Here is a 21,676-nt window from a genome sequence, read left to right as displayed (position 1 = left end):
AGCAGCAGCAGCAAACACGCAGTGGACTTCAGTACCCCGCTGCAGCAAAGATTTCTCTCCAGCAAACAGCCGGTGAAGCTAGAAAGCCCAAGAGAGGAATGAGTGAGATGCCGGGATTGGGATGGGCGGGGGGAGGGAGAAGGAAAAAGGATGAGAAATCTGAGGGCCAAGGACAGGATGATAGGTAAAGAGAGAAATGAAGAGAAGGAAAGGTTCCAGAACTGGTGAGATAGGAAGAGTCTCTGGAAAGTTGAAGGATCTTGGGAGAAAGAGGAAAGAAGTTTCCTTTAAGTAAGGGGTGAAGTTAGAATTAGTGAAGAAAGGAAGGAAGGAGTGGGAGAGAGGACAATGTTAAAATTTTTGAATCCCTTGAAGTGTAGCTGCTTAGAAGAGAGAGTTAGTTGGACAGCTCCTTCTCTACTCTTTCCTTCCCTCCGCTCCCCATGATTTCTGGCACTATTATTCTCCCGAGAGACCACAAGGTTTATCACCAGTGAAACGAATTTGAGGTGGCAAATGAAGGAACACAGGACATCCAGAAGTTGGGGTGATTAGTACAAATAACTGGTAGAGACAAGAAGCTCTTCTTTCTTAATCCTGTTTCTTGTATGCTAGGTGTTTGCTGCTGCTTCTGATACCCCTTTAACTGCCACCTCCAAAACACATACACGCACTAACACACGGCTTTAGCCACAAAAGGGACTGCAGGAATACTTTCAGCACCTCATGGATGAAGTTATTGGATCCTTTGACAGGGTGAAAAGAAAAGTGTTTTCTTGGAAAGTTTCAGATTTATTTACTTCCTCCTTTTAAGTCTTCCATTTCACTTGGCTGCAGTTGATTAAGCCTGGAGAATACAGGGCATGGCAATGAATGTGGTCTTCCATCAGTATGGATTTTAACGTATTTCCTAGCTCTTCCCTAAACACAGATTTACCTCACAGTTTTTAGATTCCTACTGTGATTGTAGAAGCAATGTGCCTTGGCTATAGAGAGATAGAAAGACAAATGATTGTTTACACAGAGTGTGCTCCAAAGTCAGAGTTTTCAGCATAATCTGCTAAAATATATTTCTAAAATAAGTGATTATCTACATGTGAAAGAAATGAGAACACCTTTGTTAATTGTATATTATTAAAAGTCTCTGAGACTTTGCAGACATTATTGAAATGTACTCTCAAATAAATGTTTTTTTTTCCAAACTATGCTTTCAAAATACTTCTATCATTTGTTTAGAGATTATAATAAATATTTTAAAATTTATCATATTTTTTAAATTCAAGATTTTCTTTTTTACTTGTTTCCTCAATTCGGTATCCTGGTTTTTAAATAACTAATTATTTTTACTCCCACTAGACAGATTTCAGATTTTTTCATAGCTTTGTAGGCAAAAAAAAAAAAAGTCTTTAGGCTTCTCTATATCTAAACTTTGAGGGCTTTCATTCATTTAACCATCTAAAATTAAGTTGTTTTTAGAAGGGAGGAAGATGCAGTGATAAAGAAGATGTGATTCTTGCCCTCAAAATGCTTTTGACCTAGTAGGGAAATCAGATATTATATACAAATACCATATTACCTCTGCAATTTATAAAACCACCAAAAAAAAAAAAAAAGATATGAACAAGATGCTAAAAGTATCAAGATGAAGTAGGGAAATCATTTTGGGTTAAAGAGAGGTTAAAAATAAGGAAGTAGCTTTTGAGATATGCCTTCAAGGAGGGAAAGATTTCAACTGGGAGATGTGGGAGAAAAAAAGGGAGAGAAGAGGTAATATTCTAGATATAGAGCCTGAGTGAGAAAGGAAAGTGCAATTTTTCTAGAAAATCATTAGTTCAACTGGATTAAGATTCTCCCCCCCACCAACCTTTTTTTTTTTTTTTTTTTTTTTTTTTTTTTTTTTTTTTTGGTGAAGTGTGGTAGTAGAGGTAAACCACTAATTCTTTTTGGTGGTTGTTTTTATATTTCATACTACTGCACAATCAGTGTCACTGGATTATATAGATAATAGATTTGTATTTTAATTTCTAAAGCCCAAGTCTGTTATTGAAGTGGGATTTAAGATGTTTTTCAATGTCATCATTGACAGAAGTATTTAATCATCTAAACATCATGACCACATCTACAGAATATTGACAGCATGATTCAGACAGCATTACTCGGCAAGACCAATAGAATGTAAGCTCTTTGCGGGTTGAGACTGTTTCATTTTATCTTTGTATCCCTATCACTTGGTTTCATGGCTTTCACATGTGTTTAATAAGTTTTTAATAAAGTAAATGTTTAATAAATATTTGTTGGATGAGATTAATAATAGTACAGAGGCTACCACATAACTGGCCACATTTCAAATTTCAAATTTTCTTTGAATACTGAAGTACAATCTCTTTTTAGTTCATGAAATTATTTTTTCTCCTTTTTCTTTAATAACTTTTTCTTCTCTTTTTGACCAAATCTGTTTTTAGGAATAAAACTAGAAAAGATAAATGAAATAGGGGAAAGTGTGATGAACTCTGCCAAGGGGCCTGTCTTTGAGTCTTATCTTTGTCAATTCATCTCGTTGAGAATTAGTTTTCTTTTAATAAAATCAGGGGATTAAACTAATGATTCCTAAGGTGCCCTTCTTCTTTAAAACTGTATTATTTCATGTGCATAATGATTGGACGTCATGTGGTCTGACAAAGAAGGCAGAGTAGATTCTGTATGTATAAAATTGTTTTATAGGCACAACATCAGCAAATGAAATGGTAAAGTTTATTTCCAGATACAGGTGAAAGTGCTTGAAATGTTAATGGTAGACAGATACCTTATGCACATTTGAGTACAATTTTATTATTTTTATATCCTTTTAATTGAATATTTTCCTCTAGCCCAGATCTTTCTGAAGTTTTGCTTAACTGCATCTTGCAAATAATTTTTATTTCATCGCTCTATTTGCAGCAAAATGTTGTTTTGAAAATTATCCTTATGAAGCTGAGAGCATTTCTAATAAAGGTATCTGCAGTTCAAATTTAAATAAAAGTAATAAGTTATGTGACCTTAGTTGATTGGCTTAAACTTTTTGAAGTTTCCTCATTGGTAAAATGAGACAGTTGAACTGGGTGATCTCTAACATATATTTCCAGCTCTGTAATCCACTGAGTTCTTGAAAACTATTCATTAATATGAACATGTAAATCTTTAAATAAGTGTTTTCTTTTTCAAGTTTATTTCTTAAAATTGATTTTTCAAAAAAAATTCAAGATAGCTTTCTCAAAATAAAAAATATATATAGAAAGAATCATTTGTTTTGAAACTAATGCAAAATCAAGTATTTCACAGAATCTCACAGAGGGAAGAACTCGCTTCCATGTAGGCTAATTTTTTTCCTTGAAAATAATCTCTTCAACAGCATGAACAATAAGTTTTCATCAAGCTTCCCTTTGAATATGTATAATAAAATATATATTTTCAAAGGTACTCCATTTCACTTTGGCATATCTATAAATTGTTCATTAATATTTCCTTATAGTCCAAATGTGGCTCTGCAAAGATTTCTACCCATTGCTTCCAGGTTTGTCTTTGGTGGCCAAGCTGAAAAAGCCTAATTTCTATTCAATTTGACAACCCTTTTTATACTAGAAGACAACTCACACATCACTATGAATGATCTCATATCTAGGAAAAACACCCCTAGTTTCTTCAATGAATTATCATATAACTTGATTTTGTTGGCAGTATCTAAATTTTAAATAATATTTTCAAGAATGGTTGAATTGATATATTTAGCTAAATCATCTCATCTTTTGGGACTTAGTCTTATCTTTAAAAGGGGAAGGTCAGATTGCATAATTATCAGGATCATTTCTACATTTAAATGCTTCCAAATTTGTGAATCTTTCAGAATATAAGGAAGACTAAAAAAAATTCTCCCCTGAAGCTAAGCCTGTATTCCTTTAGTATAAAATAATATGTTATTTTAACTGGATTCTGATGCTCCAGATTAGCCATGGGTCTATGCAGCTAACTTTTTTTATTAATTATTTATCAGCCTAAAGTAGACTACCTTCCAATGACTTTCCTAAACAAAAATGATATTACTTTTGGTATTTTGTTCCTTGAGGCTTATAGAATGATCCTTCCTTATTCTCTCAAAGTATTTATTTATTTTTATTATGTATAAATGTGTATATACATATATAATATCAATTATTACAACTATAAAACCTATTTCTTCTTGACCTATGTCTTCTGTTTTTTCTAAGAAATATATTTTGTTCAATTTAATCCAGTACATTAGATATTTCTATATTTATTGCTGTCACTTCCTAAAGCTATGATTCAGGGATTCTCTTGCTTTATCTTTTTAATCTTGCTGCCAATTTTCCTTAAAATTACCTCACTCACCTTCCTTTATAGCATTTGCTTGGTTTTTGTTTTGCCATCTATATTTTTAATATGGTCTACTTAGGAAACTGATAAGTAATGAATTCTGCATTGGCAAATTATTTGTGCTCCAGAATCACAAGATCTTATCACAATACTTCAATGACCTAAAAGGTACATTTTATTTCAGTCCCAAATTCATCATTCTTTACAGATATATAAATTGTCATAGGGTATAACAATACCATTCATTCAACCCTATAATTCACAAATATTCATTGAACATCTAGCTTATGCAAGGTACTATTTGCAATGAGAGGTAGAACATAATTATGGAAAGAAGACAAATTATATGGTCTTAAATCTAATGCTAGCTCTGTGATCCATAAAATGTGTTGGCTAAGATAAGTCAATTCATCTACATTTCATTTTCCTCACATCTAAGATGTAAATAGTTATATTTGAATCACCAATGTCATTGGATGATTTTGAGGAAAGCCCATGACAATGAATACCTTTTTAATTATTAGAATTTTCAAAATGTGAAATAAGTTATTTATCTTGGGATACACTGAGTTTCCTCTCATTTGAAGTCTTTGGTTTTGTTGTGTTGTTTTTTTGTAATTTTTAAAATTTAAACTTAAATAAAAATTAAAAAGAAAACAAAAACTGCTATCCTATGTACATAGCACTTCATAAGAATATAAAACAATAAATTTCTATTTCATGAAAACATATGTAAATACAAAACTGCACAACTTTTCTTTGCTTCTTGTTGGTCTTCTTTTTATTTTTCCCCCCTACCTTCTTCTACCACCCTAAAGCATGGGTGTATATATACATACATGGATATCCAACAATATTAATATTCATCAATCTTCATCCATATACATGTATTTATGTAAATACATATATATATATATATATATATATATACACCTGTATATATATTAGTATATATGTATATATATACCTGTATATATATTAGTTTATATATATATACTCTTACACACATATATAAGACTGTAGTATGCTTATTTCCACCTATCATCTGTTTCTCTAAAGGTGGAGAGCATCTTCTTTCATAAGTCCAATTCTTTCCATGTTTTTTTCTAAATCAATGAGCACATCATTTCTTACACCACAGCAATATTCCAATCCAACCATATTCTATCTGAAAGATTATCTATGAAAAATTCTCCCCAATTTTCTCCATTCCTTTTAATCATGAGCACATAGATTTTATTTAAATAAGACAATTTTAATTTAAAATGATTAAAGTTATCCTGTTTATACTTCAACAATGCTCTCACTTTATAACATAATTTAAGAACTAATACTACTCTTTCTCCTTTGTGATGACTTTCCCTAATTTAGTAAAACAATCTTTATTTATTTATTTTTGCCGAGGCAATTGGGGTTAAGTGACTTGTATAGGGTCACACAGGTAGGTGTGACTATATATAATGTTATATATTAACATATATAAGACTGAAGTATGCTTATTTCCACCTATCATCTGTTTCTCTAAAGGTGGAGAGCATCTTCTTTCATAAGTCCAATTCTTTCCATGTTTTTTTCTAAATCAATGAGCACATCATTTCTTACACCACAGCAATATTCCAATCCAACCATATTCTATCTGAAAATAAATATTATATATGTTAATATATATATGTTAAGTGTCTGAGGTCAGATTTAAACTCAGGTCCTTCTAACTTCAGGGATGGTGCTTTATCCACTCTGCCACCTACCTGCCCCAGTAAAATAATTTTTAGTTATTTAATTGGGATTGAATAAATAGTTTAGTTAGGTAAAATTGTCATTTAAAATTTAATATTGGATTTGCCTTCCTATGAACAATAAATATCATTCCAGTTATTTAGAGCTGAGTTTATTTGAATAAAAATTGTGTTTTTATGGTTATGTTCATATAGTTTCTGTGTTTCAGGATTTTTGTCATCAAACAACATATTGTTAAATTCAAAGTTTTAATCTGCTATCAGTTTCTATTTTATCAAAAAATTTATCCTATTCATAAACTAAGCTTTACTACTTGTTTTATATTTTCCTCCATCATATTTTTCCTTATTACCTTTCACATTCTAGTACTGTTCTTCCTCTCTCTTCTGCTTAACTACTGCCTTCCCCTCCTATTCCTTAAATTTAGCCCCCTCTCTCTCATATTCTCCCTTCATCTTATATCCTTGTCCTCTTATTCTTTCTGAATTTAGAAGATTTTTATATTCTTCTAGATATTTATGTTGTTTACTCTTCAACCCATTCCTGATGAGAGTAAGGTCCCAGCACTACCCTCCTTCTGCATTAGTTCCTTCTTTTTCAAATTTTTTTTTCATTCCTCATTTATGTAAGCTAATTATTCCTTTTTATTTCTGCCTCGACAGTTTTATTTTATTCTTTTAGAATCATCCCATCATACTCAACTCAGCCTACATCTTTTTTTCAAGCTACCCAAATAATGATGATAATTTTTTAGAGTACTAGTAATATTTTCATATATATGAAGTAAACAATTTGACTTCATTGAGTCCCTTATACAGTTTTTAATGTTTACCTTATAGTTCTCTTGGACATTGTTTCAAATTTTCCCTTAAATTCTGAATTTTTGTCATAAAAACTCAAAAATTTTTAATTTCAATAAATATCAATTTTTTTTCATTCAGGATTATACTTATCTTTGCTGGTGATTTTTGGTCAGAATTCTATCTTTTTTCTCTATGCAATACAGAATTCAAAGACCTATAATCCTTTTATATGACAGCCACTAGATCTTCTGCAGTCCTTATTGTCTCCAGGAGTTCTTCCTAGTTTCCCTCGGAAACAACACTAAATAAAATCTCTAAACAGATTCTGAAGAGACTGAACCCACAAAACAATGGAAGAAAAGCATACCAGCTTAAGATAATTTAGAAGGATTTCAGGAAAGTATGTCTCATGTGAGTAAAAGGTGAGTGGGATCCAGTGCAGATTGAATGTGGGAGAGTCTTAACTGCAACACATATAATCAACAGCTTAGACCCTTTAGTCCTGGCTCAACAGGCCAGTGGTACAGTGGGCTAGCTGTGAAAGCTCTAGCTTCAGAAGGCAATTTTTGAGCAGGAAAATTTCAACACAACAGCCATAACTAGACCAGGCCAACCTAGGACAATGGAAAAGCTTCTTGCACCTTCAGTCTCAGTGCAGAAAGCCAGTGATAAGACCCCTATCCTTCAACAAAAGAAACTTGGGACACATCTCCTCTACTGTAGGAGCAGAGCAAAACTTTTTAAAATGAGCAAAAAAACAAAACAAAACAAAACAAAACAAAACAAAACCCAAAACCATAGATCCCTGGCCATAGATAGTTACTATGGCAGCAGGGAAGATCAGAACACAAACTCCCTAGAGGACAGCAATTGTAAAATGCCTACATGTGAAACCTCAAAGAGAAATATGATTTGGACTCAGCCTCAAAAGGTTGTCTTGGAAGAACTCAAAAAGTATTATAAAAATCAAGTGAGAGAGGTTGCAGAAAATTTAGGGGTGAAATGAGAGTTATGCAGGGAAATTATGGGAAAAAAGTCAACAGCTTAGAAAAGGAAGCATAAAAACAGAATTGGTAAAATGAAAAAAAAAAAATCCACTGAAGAAAACAACTTCTTTAAAAGTAGAATTGGCCAAATAAAAAAAAGGTTAAAAAGGTAACTGAAGAAAATAATTGCTTAAAAATTAGAATTGGACAAGTGGAAGCTAATGACACTATGAGACATACAAAAATTAATTAAATCAAATCAAAAGAATGAAAAAAATTAGAAGAAAATGTAAAATATCTCATTGGAAAAATAACTGAACTTAGAAAATAGATCCAGGAGAAAGAATTTAAGAACTATCTAAAAGCTTTGATCAAAAGAAGAGCCTAGAAATATTTTTTTCAAGAAATTATTAAGTAAAACTGCCTTAATATCCTAGTACCAATAATAATGAAAAGAAACCCCCATTCACCTTCTGAAAGAGACCCCAAAATGAAAACTCCAAGGAATGTTGTAACCAAATTCCAGAATTATCAGGTCAATGAGAAAACACTGCAGGCGGGCAGAAAGAAATAATTCAAATACCAAAGAATCAGTCAGGATTACCCAGGACTTAGCAGCTTGTATATAGTAATAGCAAGATTAGATGATGGTCAACTATGATAGACTTAGCTCTTCTCAACAATACAGTGATCCAAAATAATTCCAAATAATTTTAGTTGGAAAATGCTATCAACATTCAGAGAAAGAACTATGGAGACTGAATTTAGATCGAAGTTTAACGTTTTCACATTTTCTTTGTTTTTTCTTTCTTGTGGTTTTCCCTTTTGTTCTGATTTTTATTTCAATATATTATTAATATGGAAATATGTTGAAAATGATTTTATGTGAAACTTATATTAGATTGCTTGTATTATTAGGGAGAAGAAAGAGAAAGAAAAGAGAGAGAGAAATTTGAAATTTAACATCTCACAAAAATGAATATTGAAAACTATCTTTATGTGTAATTGGAAAAAATACTATTAATTGGAAGAAAAGAGAAATAGGCTCTGTGTTATAGGTACATTTAGGAAGAAATGATCAGTTAAAATAATTAGATAAGGCAGATTTAGGGAAGCAGAAGGAAAGAGAATTGTGAGGAAAAGTGACTATAAGCATTTCAGGAGTGCATAAGAAATATTAGTTAGATAAGTTGAATAAAACTGAAGTACATTCATTTGGCCTTTGATGCAAATTTAGCTTGAGAAAGGAACTAAGTGTCTGATACTTTATCTTGTTAGACAATTTTAAGAATCTTTCTAAGACAATTCAAACAGCAGCAATTCAGTTACCTGACATGGTGTTGATATATTGTTCAATTTTCACAGGTACAATGGTGATGTCAGCACAAGGTCTCTATAGACCTCCAATTTGATAGGTAGTTTAATACCTCTTTTCTTCCATACTTACTTTTGGAGCTAGTTCTGGCAATGCATGCATCAATCTCTTCATCTATGTGTACATCTCTGGAAGGTATAGTGAATTTGTCTACAACATTCAATATTTTTCTATTTGCTGTAATAAATGGATGGTATGTTGCTGTCTGGTGGAGAACCTGTTTTTTTCCTATTTGTTAGGCTAAAATTAGTACAAGCATCAAATCAATCCCCACTTTGTTGCATCTTGGCCTCAGAAGCTGCAGGGAGTGCACAATCCCCTACAAACAAAGGTCATGCACCAATTCTCTTCCACTTTAGTCTTAGCTTCTAGTCTTTTCAAATTAAATAATTTCCTATCAGTGCTGTAAGTGACCTTGATGCTGTTTTTATCCTTGTTGAAGGCATCTAACAGACATTGCTGAAAACATTATGCTAAAAAGCATAAGAATAAGCACACAACCCTGCTTCACCTTTATTTGTGACTGAGAAAGCATGAAATTATTGTCTGTTAACCATAATCTATACAGGTATGCCATCATGATGAACTTCTCCAGGCACCCAAATTTTACTATAATTTTCTACAATCCCTTATGACCTTGGTTAGATCAACAAATGTGGCATACCGATTTCTATTTTGTTCCTGATATTTCTCCTGGAGTTTATGGGCAACAAACACCTTATCGACTGTTTTTTGACCCTTTCTGAAGCCACATTAGTTTTCAGGTAGTTAATTATCTTCCATTTCTCTCAAGGATTCCTTTCCACCCTGTTACCTACTCCATCTCAAGGATCCACTGCCATATCTGATAGACTGTACCTACTCTTGCATTAAAGTCAAATAGAATTATCCTTTTCTTCTTTTTGCATCCTGTTGATAAGGATCTTCATTTTTTTTTCCTTTGATCTCTTCAGGATTCATCTTGGTGGGAGCATATATACAGCAATCAAGTGGCAATAGCATTGTCATGAGTTTGTTGGTCATTCATTTAGGTAAGCATACATGCTTGTTGACTAGATTAGTTTTGATTGCAAAACCTAAGCCATTACAGTACTCCCCACCATTTTAGGCATTCCAGAAAAATGTTTATCTAGCTCTGAGTTTGGTAAGCTTGCCTTCATTTGCTGGCTTATTACATTCCTTCTCTATGCATATGATGAGTAGTCACATCAGATGCATTCTGATGAGTAGTCACAAAACAAGAGCAGTTTGTGTTTCAGGTCTATTGGATTTGATATTGTCTAGATGTCTGCACATTCCATGTATCTATGGTAAGTAGAAAGCTTTTTGGTACATTTTTTGGTGTTTTTCTACTTTAAGGTGGGATCCTGGCACAGTAGTTTTTCAGTCATGCCTGGTATTCTTCATGATCCCTTTTGATGTTTTCTTGGTAGAGACACTGGAGTGGTTTGCCATTTCCTTCCTCAGTTCATTTTACAGATGAGGAAACTGAGTCAAACAAAATTCTTCTAAGGTTATTCATCTAGTAAGTATTTGAAGCCAGATTTGAATTCAGGAAGATGAGTCTTCCTGAATCAGACCTAGCACTCCATCCAGTGCATCATCTAAGTGCTCATGGATCATGGAAATATGATTAAGGTTTAAGAAATGAAAGAAAACAAAAGTTTTATAGATTACTCAGAAAACTTATGCCTTTATATTATGAATAATTAATTTCAAAAATATTAGAGATGTGGACATTTGAAATATGAGGTAATATCCCAAAAATGAAATCAAGTTTCTCTTAACAGATGGGAATTGTTTATTTCAATAGGGATCATATTAAGAACATCAACCAAGAGGTACATTTGAATGAGCTACTAATTGGAAAAAATGGGAAATAGAAAATGGTTAAGATATTGACCATAATTATTATTCCCTGTATAAGTTTAACAATTGCAATATTGTCCCCACAACACAAAAACTTAAAAAGTCTAGAAATGACTGTAGCTAGCAAATACTTGATTTGTTTTCTGGGCATTGAAACAGGATAGTCAAGGACAACCTATGTTTAGAAGGTGCAAGCATGTTTGCTATAGAATATCAAGAAGTTAACAATGGAACATGGTGAGCATTATTTTCTCATAAAACAGAAGAAAAGCATAGGAGGCAAAAAAAAATCAATAGAAACTAAGTTGAGATTAGATCCAACCAATTCATGTCATCCTAGTGGCTTTATATTTGTGTATCTGGCAGAAGCACATAAAAAGTTGAAAAAAAAAACAGATTTGTCAAGCATTTCTTTTGTGATTTATTTCCATTACTACTATCCATGGAACTACTATATTTGAACTCATCAGCAATAGTTCCTTATAAAGACTAAGTCAGAAAGAATGGTAGGACCAAACTTTGAAGAATCCTTTCTAGTAGCAACTATAATTTTAAAAATCTGAGAATGATTATTTTAGAAATTATCTCAGGGGATGGGCAGAATAAAAGAAGAAAGAGAATAGAATAAATGGGGGGAAATACAGTTACCAATAATAATTGTAAAAATAATTTTGAAGCAAATTTCACTGATAAGGCCTTATTTCTCAAACATAGAGGGAACTGAGTCAGATTTATATATATAAAAATAAGAGCCATGTCCCAATTGATAAATTATCAAAAGGTATGATTTATGCCCAAAGGGCTATAAATTCATGAATATGTTTTGACTTAACATTATTAAACATGAATACCAAAAGAGATTTTTAAAAGGGAGAAAGAACCTATATGAATAAAAATGTTTGTAACAACTTTCTTCTCAAAATGAAGAACTGGAAATTGAGAAAATGCCCATCAGTTGGGGAATGATTGAAAAAATTGTGGTGGATGATTGCATTGCAATATTGTTGTTCTTTTGGAAGTGATGAGCAAAATGCTCTTGGGAAAAAAAAAAAACCTGGAAAGTCCTTCATGAACCCAAGAAAAGTGAAATGCTCTATATACAAAATAATAGCAAAATATAGCTAGAAGGATCACTTATAAATGACTTTCTGTTCTCAGTAGTACAATGATACATGACTACTCTGAAGAACTTATGATGAAAAATCCTATCCATACCCACAGAAGAAACTGATTGTGTTTGAATAAAGATGGAATCATACTCATTTAAAAAAAAACTTTGTTTAAAGTTTAAAAAACTTTAAAAACTTTTAAAAATCCCACTTTTTTGTGGGGTGGGAGATCTGTTTTCTTTAACAACATGACTTTTATGGAAATTTATTTTTGCATAATTTCACATAATTAAGAAATGTGATTTCTTAATGGGGCCTGGGAATGGAGATAAGGAAGAGAATATATAATTCAAAAGTTTAAAAAAATATTAAAAAATGTTTCAAATATAACTGGAGAAAATACTTAATGAATAATTAAGAAATTAGAAAAGAAAAAAAGAAATTATGTCAAGGAAGGCAAAATATCAAAAGATTGGAAATAAAAAATAATCAAAATTGTTGGTTGTATGTATCTCATAATGGCATCTAAATCCCTTGATTAGTGTGAGGATAAAGGATGATGATGTTAATTAATTAATGATAAATTAATTAATTTGCAAATCTTAAAGTCATATATAAATGCAAAGTTATTATAAATTTCTTTTAACAATGAAAATTGAAATCTTGGTGTGTTACCACTGTAGTACAAATCCATAATATCCCATGTTTGGAGTATTGCAATAGCCTACTGGTTCGTCTACCTGCCTCAAATTTTTCCCTACTCTAATTTATCCTCCATTCATCCCCTTAAGTGATTTTTTAAAGTGCCAGTCCAGCAATAGTATTCTTCTTACACCCTTTTAATCAATTCCAGTGGTTTTCAGTTGTCTTCAGGATCAAATACAAACTGTTTATTGGTATTCATAGCCTGGACCCCTCTTACTTTTCCAGTATTTTTATAGCTTACTCCCTATCATGTACTCTTCAATTCAGTGACACTAATCTTCTGGCTGTTCTAAAACAAGGGACTTCTCTTAGCTCTGGGCATTTTTTCTGGCTGTCCTGTATGTTTAGAATGTTCTCATTTCATATCTGTATCCCTTGATGTCTATGGTTATCTTCATGTTCCAGGTAAAATTCCATCTTTTATAGGAAAGCTTTCTCAATCCTTCTTAATTCTAGTTCTTTTCTTCTGCTAATTATATATCCTAGATATAACTTGTTTGTACATAGTTTGCATATATTATATCCATTATAGATTGTAAACTCCTACAGTGGGAAAAAAAAGGAGATGAAAAGAAAGAATATGAGAATTCTCATCTGGAATGAATAAGATAAGGATGATTGATTAAGAGAAATTTGCTGAAATCTTATGTTGTATCTGATCTTTATACTATAAATAAAAGAAAAAAAAATTAGTAAAAGGAAGTTTATACTTACAAGAATTGAAGAAATAGCAAAACAAAGATGACTACTCTTATTTTTTTTTAACATTTGAGTTCCTGATTTCTCTTCCTCTCTTTCCTCCTTGTTAAAAAGGCACATGTGAAGTTATGCAAAATATTTCCATAAAAGTTATATTGTAAGAGAAAATATAGACATCACCTCCCCAAAAACATTCAAGAAAAATAAATTAAAGGAAGCATGCTTCAATATGTATTTAGACATAATCAATTCTTTCTCTGGATATGGACACATTTTTCATCATAAATCTTTCAGAATTGTCTTGGATTATTATATTGCTGAGAATAGCCAAATCATTTATAGTTGATCATCTTACAACATTGTTGTTACTTTGTACTTAGTACATTTCCCTTGCATGAGCATTCCATAATAGATGGGCATATTCTCACTTTCTACTTTTTTTTTTTTTTTGCTCTAAGAAAAGAGCTGCTAAATATTTTTGCATTTATACATCCTTTTCCTTTAAAAATAATCTTTTTCTGGGTAAATACCCAGAAATGGTATTGTTAGGCCAAAGGGTTTGTATTCATGGTTTGGAGCCCTTTGGACATAATTTCAAATTTCTCTATAGAATGGTGGGAACAATTCATAATTCTACCAACAGTGTATTAATCTCTCATTTTCTCCACCTTCCTTCCAACATTTGTCATTTTCCTTTTCTGTTTTATTAATTAATATAATACATATGAGGTAGTACCTTGGAATTATTTTAATTTGCATTTCTTTAATCAGTGGAAAGTTGGAATTTTTTTCATATGGCTATAAATTGATCTGAAAACTGTTCATATATTTTGGTCATTTATCAATTGGAAATGGATCTTATTTCTTTTTTAAATAACTTTTTATTGACAGAACCCACGCCAGGGTAATTTTTTACAACATTATTCCTTACACTCACTTCTGTTCCAATTTTTCCCTTCCCTCCCTCTCTCCACCCCCTCCCCCAGATGGCAAGCAGTCCTTTACATGTTAAATAGTTTACAGTATATCCTAGAAACAATATATGTGTGCAGAACTGAACGGTTTTCTTGTTGCACAGGGAGAATTGGATTCAGAAGGTGTAAGAGGCTCTGGACCTGAACCTCCTGGAGTGAGTTGAGGATTCCTTTGTGTCAGGACCCACCCTAACCCAGGATTCCTGGATTACCACGCTAACAATGCTGAAGTGGTGGAACCTGGCCCGTGGCGGGGGAAGCACAGAAAGGATGGGCTCCTCCTTCGGGGAGGGATTGGGGAGGAGTCTCTCCCCAGATTGATGAACGACAGGTGGAGGGAAAAGAACTATAAAAGGAATGGACACGGGACGGTTTGCGGGAGACACCACTGACTTGTAACATCAATAAACATCATTGCGTTCTATCTACCTCGGCTCTCTGTCTGGTGATTCCCTCCTCCCGTCTCCACGAGGAGGGCCGGAGATGTCCGAAGCCCTGTCCGGCTCGGGGAAGCTGGAAGAGGCAGTCTCTGTTAAGGTTCCCTGCGACTAGGTCTTGGCCCCCAACAAGAAGGTATAAATACCCCCGGAAGAAAAACAAAAATGCAAGCAGTTTATATTCATTTCCCAGTGTTCTTTCTTTGGGTGTAGCTGCTTCTGTCTATCCTTGATCAATTGAAACTGAAGAGATCCACTACCATCAGAATACATCCTCAAACAGTATCATTGTTGAGGTATATAATGATCTCCTGGTTCTGCTCATTTCACTTAGCATCATTTCATGTAAGTCTCGCCAGTCCTCTCTTTATTCATCCTGCTGGTCACTCCTTACAGAACAATAATATTCCATAACATTCATATACCACAATTTACTCAACCATTCTCCAATTGGTGGGCATCCATTCATTTTCCAGCTTCTAGCCACTACAAACAGGGCTGCCACAAACATTTGGGCACATACAGGTCCCTTTCCCTTCTTTAGTATCTCTTTGGGATACAAGCCCAGTAGAAACACTGCTGGATCAAAGGGTATGCATAGTTTGATAACTTTATGAGCATAGTTCCAAATTGCTCTCCAGAATGGCTGGATGTATTCATAATTCCACCAACAATGTATCAGTGTCCCTGTTTTCCCACATCCCCTTTAACATTCCACATTTGGATCTTATTTCTTAAAAATTTGACTTTTGTTCCTTATATGTTTGAGAAATGAAATCTTTATCAGAGAAACTTGCTTCAAAACTTTTTGCATTTAGTATTGTTAACTGTATTTTCCATTTTATTTTATTTTCTCTCTCCTTTCATCCTGTCCCTCCTCAAAAGTATTTTGCTTCTGACTTTCCCATTCTCTAATCTGCCTTTTTTTCTATCATTCTCCCCTCTTCTTGTATTCTCTTCCCCTATACTTAATTGAATGTGTATGTTATTCTGTCTTTGAGCCAACGCTGATAGAGAAAGGTTCATTCACTCCTCAATTCCTCCTCCTCCCCTCCCACTGTAAAATTTTTTTCTTGCATCTTTTATGGCAGATAATTTATCTTCCTTTTCTTTTCTCACAGTACATTCTTTTTTTTTTTTTACATGTATTCTTTTTTTTTTTTTAAATTTTATTTTATTTAATAATAACTTTGTATTGACAGAATCCATGCCAGGATAATTTTTACACGACATTATCCCTTGCAATCACTTATGTTTCGTTTTTTCCCCTCCCTCCCTTCTCCCCCCCCCCCCCCCAGGATGGCAAGCAGTCCTATATATGTTAAATATGTTGCAGTATATCCTAGATACAATACATATTTGCAGAACCGAACAGTTCTCTTGTTGCACAGGGAGAATTGGATTCAGAAGGTAAAAATAACTTGGGAAGAAAATCAAAAATGCAAATAGTTCACATTCATTTCCCAGTATTCCTTCTTTGGGTGTAGCTGTTTCTGTCCATCATTTATCCAATGAAACTCAGTTAAGTCTCTTTGTCAGAGAAATCCACTTCCATCAGAATACATCCTCATACAATATTGTTGTCGAAGTGTATAATGATCTCCTGGTTCTGCTCATCTCACTTAGCATCAGTCCATGTAGGTCTCTCCAAGCCTCTCTGTATTCATCCTACTGGTCATTCCTTACAGAGCAATAATATTCCATAACATTCATATACCACAATTTACCCAGCCATTCTCCAATTGATGGGCATCCATTCATTTTCCAGTTTCTAGCCACTACAAACAGGGCTGCTACAAACATTTTGGCACATACAGGTCCCCTTCCCTTTTTTAGTATCTCTTTGGGGTATAAGCCCAATAGAAACACTGCTGGATCAAAGGGTATGCACAGTTTGATAACTTTTTGGGCATAATTCCAGATCGCTCTCCAGAATGGCTGGATTCGTTCACAACTCCACCAACAATGCATCGGTGTCCCCGTTTTCCCGCATCCCCTCCAACATTCATCATTATTTTTTCCTGTCATCTTAGCCAATCTGACAGGTGTGTAGTGATATCTCAGAGTTGTCTTAATTTGCATTTCTCTGATCAATAGTGATTTGGAACACTCTTTCATGTGAGTGGTAATAGTTTCAATTTCTTCATCTGAAAATTGTCTGTTCATATCCTTTGACCATTTATCAATTGGAGAATGACTTGATTTTTTATAAATTTGAGTCAGTTCTCTATATATTTTGGAAATGAGGCCTTTATCAGAACCTTTAATTGTAAAGATGTTTTCCCAGTTTGTTACTTCCCTACTAATCTTGTTTGCATTCATTCTGTTTGTACAAAGGCTTTTTAATTTGATATAATCAAAATTTTCTATTTTGTGCTCACAGTACATTCTTTTCTCACCCCTTAATTAATTTTTGTAGATATTATTCTTTCATTTTAAATCACACCTGTAGCCTTTGTATATTCCTTCTAACTACTCTAATAATGAAAAAGTTCTTATGACTTACCAATATCGTCTACCCATATAGGAATATATACAATTTAACATTATTAAGTCCCCTGTGATTCTCTTTTCCTTATTACCTTTTTACACTTCTCTTGAGTCATATATTTGATGGTCAAATTTTCTATTTGTCTCTGGTCTTTTCATCAAGAATGCTTGAACATCCTCTATTTCACTGAATATTCATTTTCCCCTGAAGGATTATACTCAGTTTTGCTGGATAGATGATTCTTGGTTGTAATTCTAGTTTTGTTGCTCTCCAGAACATCACATTCTAAGTTTCCAATCCTTTAATGTAGAAAATGCTAAATCTTGTGTTATGCTGATTATGGCTCTACAATACTTGAATTGGTTCTTTCTTGTAGTATTTTATCTTTGACCTGAGAGTTCTAGGATTTGATTATAATATTCCTGGAAGTTTTCATTTTGGGATTTTTTTCAGGGGATGATCAGTGGATTCTTTCCATTTATATTTTATCCTCTGGTTCTTGAATATCAGGACAGTTTTGTTGACAAATTTAAAATATTTTTTCCCAGATATATTTTTCAGGTTAGCTGTTTTTCCAATGAAATATTTCATATTGTCTTTTATTTTGTTCATTCTTTTGGTTTTGTTTTTATTGTTTCTTGATTTCTTGTAAAGTCATTTTTTCCATTTGCTCAATTTTAATTTTTAAGGAGTCATTTCTTTCAATGAGCTTTTTTACCTTCTTTTCAATTTTTGCTTTTCCATTTGCTTTTCTATTTTGCTTTTTAAGGCATTCTTTTCCTCCCTGACTTTTTGTACTTCTTTCTGCATCACTTTCATTTCTCTCCTCAATTTTTCCTCTACCTCTTTTACTTGATTTTCAAATTTCTTTTTGAGCTCTTCCATGTCCTGAGACCAATTTTTAATTTTCTTGAAGAGTTTGTAGGTAGAACCTTTGGCTTTGTTATCTTCTTTTAAGTATGTGTTTTTATCTTTCTTGTCACCATAGCAATTTTTTATGGCCAGAATTTTTTTTTGCATTTGCTTATTTTTTCAGCCTATTATTACTTGACTTTTAAGTCTTTGTTAAAGGAGGGCTCTGTTTCCAGCGTAGAAAAGGCACTGTTCCAAGTTTTGGGAGTTTTGTGCAGCTGTTTTCAATATCCTTCCAGGAATGTGTAAGTTTTCAGTTCTTCCAATATGATATGATCTAAGGAAAGCTATGTTTATTAATCTCTTGGATTGTGTCCTAGTCTGTGAGTGAGCACAAGCTCTCTTTTCTGCCCTGGAATTGTGAGGAGGATTCCTGCTCTACTGTGTCACCAAGCTCCAGTGTATTTGTGCTCCTCTTAATCCCGGGACTGTGACTAAGAAATGAGACCTGGATCCAAGTATGGGCAAAGCAATAAAGCCTCAGTGCTAGCAAAAAGATATGTGTAATCTCCTTCTGACCCTTATCATCATTGGCCTATCACTTGACTACTCTTAATGAATTCAAATCATCTGATTAACTATCTAATTTGGTTACAAATCAGTTGGTCAATGTGCCTACTAAGTCATTCTTAAGGATACTTGAAAAACCATGAAAAATAGGAGAGGTTTTACAATGTTGTTGAAGAGCAAATGTTTTCCCCATTAAAGAAAAAAAGATAGAGACTTCATTGTGAAAACTCTAGACCAATTGTTGTTTATCATAATTATTTTCAAAGAATACTAGTATTGGGATCAAGTAAATAGTGCATAATGAGTGATTGAATTTAAGTGACTTAAAGAATCATCAAAATCCAGTAGCAGGACAAAAATCAAGATGATGAGTTATGGCCCAGAATGGCTTTTTAAATGTCTGACCAGTCTTTAAGGGATCCACAGAGAAAATCAAGTTCACTCCCTCACCCTCCCCTCTCCTTTTTCCCCTCCACTGAAAAAGCTTTTTCTTGCCTCTTTTTTTGTGGCACATAATTTGTACCATTCTACTTCTCTTTTCCCCTTTTTTCCAATACATTCCTTTCACGCCCCTTAATTTTATCATTAAAAAAGATATTCCTTCATATTCAACACACATCCATGCCCTCTGTCTATATATAGTCCTTCTAACTGTCCTAATAATAAAAGTTCTAATGAGTTACAAGTATCATACTCCCATATAAGAATGTAAACAGATAACTTGGAATAGGAATTAGCTTTTTTTTGTTGTTGTTGTTGTTTTTTTTTTTTTTTTCTTTTGCCTCTTTTTTGGGAAGAAATAGGAATAATGCTTACATATTACAAATAGGTTGATTCAGGTTTAATACTAAGGAAAACTTTCCTGCTCTAAAATATAATGGATTTTCTAAAGAGCGGGTGAGTTCTTTCTCATGGGAGATCTTTGCATATGGATGAAACAAGCAATAGTTGGTTATGTTATATTGTAGAAATTTTTTTTGTAGTGTGAATAATATTATATGACCATTGGAGTTATTTCCAGTTTCCAAAATTGTCCAATTTCCAAAACTGTCATGGACGAACTACGAGTAATCAATTTCTCTCCAAATAGTTAAGTTTATTTCTTGAAAGGGTATTTTGTTGTTGTATTACTGTAATTCTTATATTTTTTTTGTCCTATTATTTGGATTCTCAAATGTTTTATATGTTTTGTAATTAATTGGACTGAAATTCTGTCTTCTATCTTTCCTTGCTGAATTTTCTTGGTATAAAGAAAGATTACTGGTCAATGTGAGTTATTTTACATCATGCAACTTTGTTAAATTATTGTTTTAATTAATTTTAGTTGACTCCATTATTGTTGAATCATCATGTTAAGTGCAAAATCATATAATTTTGTTTACTTTTCCTCTGTTCTTTCCATTTCTTTTTTCCTGTCTTATTGTTATACTTAGTATGTTCAGACATGTAATATGCATTCATATCAAATCAAATGCAATAAGAAAGGTAGCATGACTAAGTAGATAAAGATCTGGCTTTAGGAAAGGAAGATCATTTGCTTCAAAATCAGCCTCCAACACAACTGGCAGTAAAATTCTGGATAAGTCATCTAACTTTGTGCTCTGAAACTCTTTAAAACTGTAACTTGGAGAGAACTTATCAAAGGAAAAAGTGAGTTTTCACAAACATGATTTCCCTATACTGTAATATCTAGGCTAGCTCTGTAGATCAGGCAAAGTCCTTGGTCTTAAGGTGAAGTGAAGGAGACAGGAGAGGCACTCCTTGGCTGATCCAAGATGGAGTCTGGAGTCTGGAGCCTGAAATCTTCTGTGGCTGAGAGCTGCTGCTAAGAACTGTGGCTTAGAGAGAGAACCCTCTGTCCCTGGGACTCCCCTTAAATACCCCAGCATGACTACATCACCACACCACACTGGGCATGCACAGATGTAGAACATCACATCACCAAATTACTCTAAGTATAGGTCAACTAGATTGACCACATCATTACATTATATCAAGTATGTGCTTAGAGAACTATCATTTCACACCAAGTAGGTACTTAATTAGGTACTTAACTACAAGCACCCTGCTGTCTTAGATTTAAGAACACCCTTTCAGAGTTCCAGGCCAGCTATACTATACCAATGACATTACAGGTTCAGACTTTTCCATACATGATAAAAACAAAATGGTGATAATAACCATTTTTGATTTACCGAAGATCTTATTTGAAAAGCCTTCAATATTTCTCTTATATAATCATTTTAGTTTTTAGTTTTAGCTAGATACTATTTACCATATCAAGGAATATACTAGTATTTCCCACACTTTAAAATGTGTTTTCAACATTTAAGCATGACATTTGTAATATGTCAAAATTTTCCATGCATCTATTGATATAATCATGCATCATGTATCATATTAATCAAATACATAAAAATTATTTGTAAACTTTAAAGGACTATTATAATGCATAGTAGTAGAAGTAATAATAGTAGTAGTAGTAGGAGTTATAAACAAAGAAAACTTAGAAAGTGCCTCGGCCACCAATATATTTTCATGCTACCTTGTTATGACATCCCAGTGGAACATTAATATACATACTTGTAAAGATACATGGAAATGGATTGTGAGATATAACAAACAATATTGTTTCATAAAATAGCTAGTAACAGTAAAGGGAAAATGTTTAACCAAAACTTGATGAAAGCAGAGCCATTAT

At 33.0% G+C, this 21,676-nt stretch overlaps 1 long non-coding RNA gene across 1 annotated transcript; it reads left to right on the top strand.

The window, feature by feature from the left end:
• The first annotated feature begins 6 nt into the window (after window positions 1-6).
• LOC127554942 (uncharacterized) lies at window positions 7-15,053 on the top strand. The gene is made up of 3 exons (XR_007952113.1): window positions 7-102; window positions 10,223-10,300; window positions 14,730-15,053. It is a non-coding gene; the product is annotated as an uncharacterized LOC127554942 (long non-coding RNA).
• The last annotated feature ends 6,623 nt before the right edge of the window (window positions 15,054-21,676 follow it).

This window comes from Antechinus flavipes, chromosome 3 (genome assembly GCF_016432865.1).
Source record: "Antechinus flavipes isolate AdamAnt ecotype Samford, QLD, Australia chromosome 3, AdamAnt_v2, whole genome shotgun sequence".
NCBI lineage: Eukaryota > Metazoa > Chordata > Mammalia > Dasyuromorphia > Dasyuridae > Antechinus > Antechinus flavipes.
This window is presented reverse-complemented; position numbering and strand designations above follow the sequence as displayed.